Consider the following 10,836-nt stretch of genomic DNA (forward strand, 5'->3'; position numbering starts at 1 on the left):
CTCTCATTCTCGTTAGTGTCGTTGCACTCGAACTGGTCGCAATCTGTGATATTTTCTTTATCTTTGCCGAACTTTGAACGATCGAATGTACAGTCGATGCAGCGATTGCTGCGCGCGGCCGATTTCCGCTGTCCCTTCACCTCGTTCATGTCTTTTAATTATGTCCAATTTAACCTTCAATGTGACAGCCTTTCGTTGTCGCTTGAAACGAGGTGTGCTCAGCTAAAGACTTGCGGGTCGCTTGGGATTCATACTGGAAGGTATGCAGGCGAGCGTGAAGAGAATACGTACAGTACAGCATACAGTACATGCGCAGTAAAGTGAAAGTGTGTTTATGCGCATCCTGTGTGATTGTTGTTTCTTGCAGGCAGTTTGAAACTTTTTTTTTGCGTTTTTCTTTGCAATGACATTACGATAGGCATAAAATGTTTGCAATAATTGAAAAATTGGTCATTAAAACTAAATTACGAAAAATCGAAACTACGATATGCGAACTTCCGGTTAGCGAGGATTTACCTATATATATATATATATATATATATATATATATATATATATATATATATATATATATATATATATATATATATATATATATGTTGTTGTGGATTCAGCGGTGGCGGGATTCGGACGAGTGCGTCAATCACTGTCCGTAACCAGTTTGGGTTTTCGCGCGCTACTCTCGACAGCCAAATGTTACAGATTCGGCGCGACCCTAACCACCGCCGTCTCCGGGGTTATAACGCCGGCTGGTTCGGCACAATTCTCGGGTTTCGCGTCTCCAATCACGATACCAAAATACACCTGTGCCTTGCCAGCTGGGGGAATAGACCCCGGTTGCAGACAGGTTTTGTCAGAGACCGAGCGGAGTCTACCAGTCTGCAACCATTTTGGTTTTTATTTCCAAATCGAGCGGATCGTTACTCAGGCGCAGAACGAGTTAATTCAAAGCGGCAACTTCATACGAATCAGCCAGATTTATTGGGGACACATCGGGGAAACACGACACAAGCAAAGCATTCACGACCATGTTATAATCAATCCATAACCCGTTCTTAACTAGGGAGCTACAGATTACAGTTTTCAAAGGGGACCCTAACGAGATAAACCTTAAACGACATGCAGACAAGACACAGAGTACTTGGTGATGTTTCATGGACGAGAGGAAAGTGTCAAAAGCACGAATGTGGCTCGTGACAAGCCGATCTCCACGGATTCGAGTGCCCAAGCTCAAACACGCCGCGTGGCAAAATGGCGTTCGTCCATGTGTCGCAGCCCTCACACACGCAGCCTCGGCGCGTTCAGACTCCGTGAGGTCGACTGCACTAGAGCGAAAGATCCACGGTGGTATGCTTCAGCTGGCTTTTCACAAGGTCCAGCATACAAGTCCAGGCCTGGCCTGTTCACCAGATCAGGCCAAATCGAGGTGTTGGGCTTCGCAGGCTGGGTCCATGGGATTTCATGACGTCGTCAAGCCGTGAGGTGAGTATGGACAGTCAGAGGCTCCGTCACTGGACTCCGGATGAACCTGTCGATGTCTCCTCACGAAAGCAGATCACGCCCCACCTCGGCGCTGTTTCACCACTGCCGATCGCAGACTCGGCGCGCTCAGGTTCAGTTTTTCTCCCAGCAGATACACCCTGCCTTTCCTTTGCTCGCTCGCCTCGAAGCCCACTGCAGTTTTACTTCTTCAGTTTCACTTCTCCTTTTCGGCCCTCGCTCACCTCAAAGCCGATTGCTGACTCACACACAGCCAGCCCTATTCAGCCGATCGCGCCACACTGGCGCTCAGTTTCACCACTGCCTTCCCTGGCGCTCCTGCAGGCTTTTTCTTCACTCGCTCGCCTCAAAACCCCGACTGGCCCCTCCCTTCAGTTTCACTTCCTTCTCTAGGCCACTCCCCCTCTCAGCGCTGGGCGGGGACTATTGTCCGGAGAAAGGAAGGAAGAAGAAGAACCTCTCGGTCCACCAACAATGAACCAACGATGAACAGCCTCTTACACCTCCTGACACACATGAAGCGGCCATTTATCGAACAACCTGGCTAAACATGCATTTAATGGGGGATCTGGGCTAATCCTCTATTTAATAACACACTAAGGGCCATTTCCCCAATATATATATATATATATATATATATATATATATATATATATATATATATATATATATATATATATATATATATATATACATACACACACACACAAAAACACACACACACACACACACACACACACACACACACACACACACACACACACACACACACACATACACACACACACAAAAACACACACACACACACACACACACACACACACACACATTGTTGTGGTGCCGGGTTCGGGGGTGGGGAACGACTGCTGGATGGAGCAGTTGGGCCGTCTCCCACCGAACACCCGGAATTGAAGGTCGTCACTCCGGATGACTCAATGTACTGTGGACACCAATATTTCTACCGCACGGTTAGGGTCTTTTTGTCCAATTCCAATTTACCGAATTAGCTGCGCGGTCTAGCTACCGGGGAAGCCACACCGTCGGCCAGCTTTGTCAGAACCGAGTCGCTGTTACCGACTCGGATCCGGCGTAACTGAGCGGGAATTACCAACGCCGCGCCAGTCCAAATAACAATCTACGGCACAATTGGCCTCACTATAACGCAAACCCGAACCATGCTAGGCCAATGAGAGAAAGCACAGAAAGCGAGCTGGTACAATTAACACGGGGGTTATTCACAATAATCAGGAAGGAAGACAGTGCAGAGTTAATCCGACTAAATTACAATGTACAATAAGCAAGGCACTTATGCAATTTTACTTATAAGACTGGCCACAGACAGACACAAACACCCAAATAGAAATGGAGCCAACTGGTCTTTATTCAGACCCTCCAGCCGCGGAAGATAGGCAAGCTGGAGGTTAGAGTTTGGTCGGGTACCTGGCCGCCTCGTGCGGTCTGGTCGACCCGCACTTGTGAGCTCGGAGTCCGTTAAAGGGATCGGGGTCCCCAGCTCGAGCGCTCCACACGAACCACAATCCAACGAGCGCACACGAACCACCACGGTGGGACTCGAACCCACAGCCAGAATCCAGCGAGCAACCAGGATCCTATGGACGACCAGCCACCAACCAACGACGACGATGACCAGGGAACGAAGACGGGAACCGAGATGGCCAAGGCACGACCGAAAAAGGACCCCCACTCGTCTTTGAGCGCCTCTCGATTACTTTTAACCCCCCGGGCGGGGTGGAGGGATCCGTTTCTCTGGTAACTCACCTCCGGATTGGACGAGGGGTTTTGGATGTCGTGGTGGCCAGCCGTGATTGGAGGAGGGGCGTGTCGGCGTCTCGATGCTCCTCCCCCGAGAGAGAGGGTCTTTTGCCTTCCCCAGTGTCGACAGGGGAGATATTCTTTTTTGATGGGGCGGAGTCAGAGCTCCGAGGCGAGGGGGCTCTGCCCACGTCCGTAGTCAGAAACACATGCGTTATGGCGCCGTGGTGTGAAGTGAAGATTGGGCGGGTGAAGCGCTTGTTCACCCGCAGAGTGGGTGGAGGAGTGAAGTGAGGGTTTTGTTGGCGTTGGCAGATTTAAAGATGTAAAAAATCTGACTATAAAAGAAACCCGCAGTGCACACATTAAATTAATCCATTAGATATAGGGGAGGGATTCCAACTATCCACATATACTTAACGAAATAAATGAACTATGGGACTGCTGACTGTCTGTGTGGAAAAGGCTTCCAAATTCGTAACAATATATATATATATATATATATATATATATATATATATATATATATATATATATATATATATATATATATATATATATATATATTGTTATGGCTGTGGAAATTCGCAATACACCAAAAAGGTTCCTTAGATCAGTTATGACGCTAAGTTTATGTGCAGATCGGTCCCCACCGTTGTTTAAAGGTGATTATACGTGTTCACCGGGCTGCGACTCTTTGAGATAGCCGTTTTTCTTTATCTATCGTAATTATGAGCCACCATTGCAACAAACCTCCACGCAAACAACAACCGCCACCAACTACGCCACAATGCCCACCTCGCTCACACCACCCCCACAACAATCACCACCATCTTCGCCACTACACCCGCTTACGAACGCCATCCTCCGCGGACCACGGTACGACGGTTTCCACGTCGGAAACCATCCGGGAAGGATTGGCAGAACAAAAGCTCCTGCGAGCCTGTGGGGTTTTTTCCCACCTTTTTTCTCCACGCTTGGTGTGAAGGGAAGGGGGAGGGAAGCTCGCCGCCGATTGGTGGATGCACGGCGTGAGGCGGTCGGGGTGAGGGAACGCCCCTTTTCGGGAACCTTCTCGAAGGGGGGCGGAGCCGAAAACGGGGAGGAGCGAAGGGCGGAGCCCCGCGCTATATAAGGCGGACCGCACGCGGGTGTCTCTCTCTCTCTCTCTCTCTCTCTCTCTCTCTCTCTCTCTCTCTCTCTCTCTCTCTCTCTCTCTCTCTCTCTCTCTCTCTCTCTCTCTCTCTCTCTCTCTCTCTCACTCTCTCTCACTCTCTCTCTCTCTCTCTCTCTCTCTCTCTCTCTCTCTCTCTCTCTCTGTGTCTCTGTGTCTCTGTGTCTCTGTGTCTCTGTGTCTCTGTGTCTCTGTGTCTCTGTGTCTCTGTGTCTCTGTGTCTCTGTGTCTCTGTGTCTCTGTGTCTCTGTGTCTCTGTGTCTCTGTGTCTCTGTGTCTCTGTGTCTCTGTGTCTCTGTGTCTCTGTGTCTCTGTGTCTCTGTGTCTCTGTGTCTCTGTGTATCTGTGTCTCTGTGTCTCTGTGTCTCTGTGTCTCTGTGTCTCTGTGTGACTGTGTCTCTGTGTCTCTGTGTCTCTGTGTGTCTGTGTCTCTCTGTGTCTCTCTGTGTCTCTCTCTGTCTCTCTCTGTCTCTCTCTGTCTGTCTCTGTCTGTCTCTCTCTGTCTCTCTCTGTTTCTCTCTGTCTCTCTCTGTCTCTCTCTGTCTCTCTGTCTCTCTCTGTCCTTTTTTGTCTGGGTCATCGACGTCATCCTCTCTGTCAGGGTCGTGCTGGATCTCTCTCTTTCTTTGTCGTCGAGGTCGAGTTCTCTCTCTCTCCCTCCCTCTCGTTTTGGCATTGAGTGACCTGTCAGTGAAGGCGCAGGCCGGTAGCGAGTCCGGGCCACGCCTCAGAGACGCGGACGGGAGGCGCCTCAGGCGGTCTGTGGTGGACCTGCGCGTGCGGACGAGGAGAGTGCCGGAGAGAGTTCACCGGCCGCAGAAGGGAGGTTTTCTTTTCTTTGGTCTTTTGTATGTGTGTTTGTGGCGCCAGTCCGTGAAGTAAACCTGTTTAAGTGCCTGTACATTTAATGCTATAGTCGGTCGCAACATCTTTCATTTCTTCCTGTACATATTGCATGACTGCCCTTGCTTGTTTGTGTTATATGTGTAATAAATGTGCTTGTGAAATGTTTCCCGTTTGTTGCGTCCTTCCCCTCTTTTGAAAGTGCCATCTTGAATCGTGGAATGATTGGTCGTGAGTTTTAAACAACCGATAAATAATCTGAACCGTCGAAGTCGGCGATAACACCGCTCGGTTATCCCTGTAGTAGGAACGAACCGCTTAAGCGGTTCGTGTCCTAAGCCGGCCTGCGGCATGGTGCAACAGTAGGGTGAATATACTGGTTCTGGCTCACTTTTCCCCATGTAAATGAATGGGGGATTTTCAGCGATTCATATTTTTTTCCCTAAAAATAAACCCCCTTTTTATCCCAAGGTATATTTATTTGTCTCCCCTTTTAACCTGGGGACACTTTTTTTTTTTCAAATAATCCATGCAATAAGATAAAGATTTGTTCAAGTACTAAAGTGGTAATGTGATTTGTTAAAGGTGATTTGAAAGAAATATCTGAAACGTCTAAGCCTCGGGACACTCTTTATCAAATAACCGATGCATATTGTTTAGCTCACTCATTGAACCTATAAAGATTTGTTCATTCTCAAATTCCTTCAATAGTTTAATTTTCTTTGCACAATAATCCCCATCTAAAATATTGAAAAACAAAACATTTGAATCTTTATATTTTTTAAGATACGCCTTTTGTGCCATTACGAAATGATAAACTTCTCTTAATGCTCTTGTTTGACCACCTCCTGAGCCACATATCATTTTGAGATTATAGTAAATTGTTTTTTCATTGTTCAATTGATAACCATCAAAGTTTTCAGTCCATTCAAGGATATTCATTTTTTTTCTTTACATCCTCTAACTTACTAGTTTTTAAATTGATTCGCTTATTTGTTTTATTTACCTTTGTTTTAGTTATTTTTTCAATAAGACTTATTTGATATTTTTCACATTCATTATGTTTTCCATTTATATACCAAGACTGAGATTTTCTCCACTCTTTAGTTTGATTAATACTTGGCTTGACCATTTATATATTGCAAAAAAACGTGGCGGTAGCCTTTAAAAAACCCTAACCCATCTTCCCATCGTTAAAACACAATCTATTCTATTCACTCTATCATACAATATCCATATGGAACACAATCTATTCCATTATCTAAAATAAATCTCTTATCATCAAAGGCTCCTAATGCCTTTTTATTTACTTCTTCACAATATATGTTATGTTTATAACTTCCTATTGTATTCATTTTCCTATATTCTTCTTTCTTATTCATCAAACAATTATAATAATTTCTAAAAGTTATTGATTTCTTTATTACATATTTCTTTATTCCCTTTAACCTCTTATCAATCTGATCACCATACTTATAAGCATATGCCTTTGCTCTCAATCCAATAAACTCACTCATTACTTTTCCACCCAACTCATCCTTAAACTTACCAATAACCTTTTCATTCTTTTTGGAAAATAACTCACTCTTCTTGCTGAAATTACTTGTATCATATACTCCAATATTTTTCTTCATATCTTCATAAACATCATCAGTTTTTATATCTAGGATAAAACTATCAGTGTCCATACACAACAATGAAACATTTTCACCATACTCTTTCTTTAAGTCATTATACAAATAATCATACATCAATATCTTTGATAAATCAAGAACTGCTGTTCCAATATAAATTGGTTTATCCATTACAATACTTTCCTTTTTCATATGAATTGCAGAAAAGTTCTCTGAAAAAACCTCTTCTCTCTCAAAACTTGGTTTATTTATCAATCTCAAAGTTTCTTTCCAAGATGTTGCGAATCTAATGTTTTGCCTGTTTCTAACATTTTCCATAGTCTTTCCAAATACAGCATTATTCATTAATTTATGAAAGTCCCCTTCAAATTTTACTTTTGTATTTGCTCTTATAACTGCATTGAATTGAATATACTTTTTCACCCAAGGACTTTGTTTAAATTTTAAAACTCTATGAATTTTAGCTACTCTCAATCCTTCTCTCAAAAACTGTTTTAAGCTTCTCTGATGCAAAACATATCCCTCTTTATCATAGAATGTTGTTAATAACTTTTCTGTTGATTTGCCTTTAATATTAAAACTTTTATGATAATCACTGAACCATTCTTTCTTTGGGGTTTCTTTCTCACATGCAAAAGGAAGGTCTTTATGCTTATTATGAAGATCACTCGGGTACCTCAAATCAACTTCAAAATAATAACCTTCTTCTTCGTCATTCAATTCCTCTTGAGAAGAAATAACAATATTCATCAAAGCCTTTTCATAATCCTTTTCTTCCACCCACTCTAATTTACCATAAGGCAGAGATTGAGACATTGCCCATCCATACAAATTATTAGCATCAAAATACATCAAATAATTACTATCTTTTTCACTATCATAATTTGGAAGATATTTATTATTTGCTTTAGCGTATCTTTTTGAACATACTTGTGATATTCCACCTCTCTTGGACTTCTCAATCATCAAAAGCATATCAACATCACTGATTATATCTATATCTTGTTTTGTCATTTTCCACATTGCACTCCAAGCTAAACCATGAGCTGTGAAATAGTGGGCAGGATCTAATCCATAACAATTTGTATTATGACAGAGTGATCTAAAAGCTTCAAACACATCAGCTAACAATAAAACATCTGTTTTTAGATATAAATCATGATATTCTCCAAGGTTCTTTATCTTAAATATTTTCCATATTTCTTGTGCGTGTTTATATTCCTTATCACTTCTTCCTAAAGGTTATTATAGAAACTTTCTTTTGAAGGAAGTTGTGTTTCTTTAAATCTCATAAATGAATCCATATAATCATAAGGATAAATTCCCTTACTTGAAAGAATTTTCTCTTTACTTTGAATTTCATTCCTTGTTTGAATTTCCTCTCTCGTGAGAATTCCTTCTTTAATCAGAATTTCATCTTTAATCAGAATTTCCTCTTTAGTTAGAATTTCATTCATTGTTCGAATTTTCTTTATAATTAGAATTTCATCTTCAGTTAGAATTTCTTCATTAATTTCCTCATTAATTCGAATTTCCTCTTTACTTTGAATTCTCTCTTTAATCTGAATTTCCTCTTTAGTGAGAATTTCCTCTTTTGGAAAGAATGAATTAAGATTTGGAAAAGAGTCCGTGGAGCTTAGATTTGATGCGAGGTAGGCTAGTGGTGTTCCCATAAACTTGTAAGAATCTAGAAACCTAATACGAGTAAAAGGTTTTGTGAATATCATCTTTGTAAATGAAATATACTTTTGACTTGTGTTTGTTATGGCAGAAATATTCCCTGGTGTTTTTGAAAGTTCATTTATAAATAGATGTGTATCATAGTTGGCGCTGTTGTGAAGAAAGACTGGAATAAAAGAAGGTAATTTATAATTAAGATTACAACAGGAATGAGCGGGACCTCTATATTTACCAGTAAGAAGATGACAATGATCCCTAACTTTAGACTCCTTAATTTCCCCCTCACAAATATGACAGATATTGTTCTTTCTAAATTCTAATTTTTCTTCTTTGGTTAATTTCATCGGTTCATTTGTTTCTTTCATTAATTTAGTGAGTCTTATACAATCCTTTTCTAATCGTTTTACAAACTCTTGTGAAGCTTTTTTCCACTATAATGTTCAAGTTTGTTATACTTTTCTCCAACAGATGATTTGATATAATAACAGAAACCACAAGGAATATGTTTTTGATATTTATTTGTATATGATTCTTTTGGATTAGGAGAAGCAGTATTTATCTTTTTAAGGATACACTCAAAATCAGCGTATATCACAAATGGGTGCATGATAGATTTATTATAATCTTCAAAAGAAATCTTTTCACCAGGTTTAGGCATTGTAATTACAGCTGATTTATGATTACTACAATATTTTGAATGTTGTTCTAATCGTTCTTTTGTATGAAATGAATAAAGACATCGCTTACAAGGATATATTTTGTTTGCTGTTCTGAATACCTGAGAAGAGATTAATCTTGATAAATTATTGATGTATGTGTAATGTGTATTATTTCCAACACTAAAATATAAAAGATCAATGTGTGTTTCTTCATTTTTATAGTTGTTTGAAATTTTTAACATTTGAACTTTGTATCCGTTAATCCATATACATTAATAGAAAGATTATTCTTTTTCTCAAATTTAGGAATATCTGTTAGTGGCATGGGGAATTTAAAATCTTTAATGTCCAAGGTATTCTCATATTTCATATATTGTTTTACTCTTTCTGAATTACATTTTGGTGGATGAAAGTGAGCAAGAACAGACCAGAGAAAACATTTATTATCATTGTTCTTAATATTGTTGCGGATTCGCGCCCGCCGGCGTGCGAACGGCCACGTAACTCGAATCGCGGCACGTCGCCCACCGGACGGACAATCCAGTCGTGACCCTCTCGGACTAACGCCGGGAACCAGTCACGGGTGGACCTTTCGGTCTCACCACGATCGTGCCAATCGGCCCCCCGCGTGGGATAGGGTTGCTCGCCAAATTCGACCTACCTAAGTACCCACACGGAGGGTAGACCGGGCGATCGCACCTCGCCGCAGGTCGACTTCGGACACGGGCCACTTAAGCGACCCGTTCCGTACTATCGGGATAACCGAGCGGTGTTATTCGTCGGCCTCGACGGTTCGATTAATTATCGGGCGTCTTAGCCCACGACCAACCCTTTACGTGAAGCAAGATGGGGATTCAATGAAAGAAATGACGAAGCGAAGCGGGAAAACAGTTCAACAATAAGCACATTTATTTCGAGATGAACGGAAAGCACACATATACAATTCCACCAAAAGCACATGTAAAAGAAGAAGACAATGCAATATTACACAAAAAGCAAATGCAACAATGCAGATCTATCCGACTACTGGGCACACGGCAACACTTATACAATTTTACTTCACAGATGGCGCCGACAACACATATTCCCAAAGCAAAAGAAAAGAGAACCACCCTCCAGGATGAGGGGGTAGGCGGGCCTGGGGCCGAGACCGTGTCGGGCCTACCCGTCTGATGATGATGAGACGCGAAGTGGCGGTGGTGCCTCAACTCCGCGGGCCTCGCGGACAGTGTCTGGTAGGGGGTGGGAAGGGGGCCCCCTTTGTCGCACTATCTCAGCGCGGGGGGGAAACAGGAGGGGGTTGCTGATGCTCGGGGAAAGGAGGATATAACCCTGTCTCGGGTCCCGCGGCGAGCGTCTCCTCCTCCACCTCGGTCGCGTTGCTGGCCTCTCCCTGTGCCGCTCCCGGCACCGACGCGAGCACCCCCTCGTCCGCCTTCGCCGCCGTCACCTCTCCACAGCTCCATCCTCTTCACCCCGACTAGTACCACTTCTTTCCAGCTCCACCGACGACTCTCTTGAATTCCGCACACTCCACTCCTCTTCCAACTGAACTCTTACTCAACTTCCAACT

Source organism: Eptatretus burgeri, chromosome 15, assembly GCF_056783735.1.
Source record: "Eptatretus burgeri isolate ZD-2024b chromosome 15, Ebu_testis_v1, whole genome shotgun sequence".
Classification (NCBI taxonomy): domain Eukaryota; kingdom Metazoa; phylum Chordata; class Myxini; order Myxiniformes; family Myxinidae; genus Eptatretus; species Eptatretus burgeri.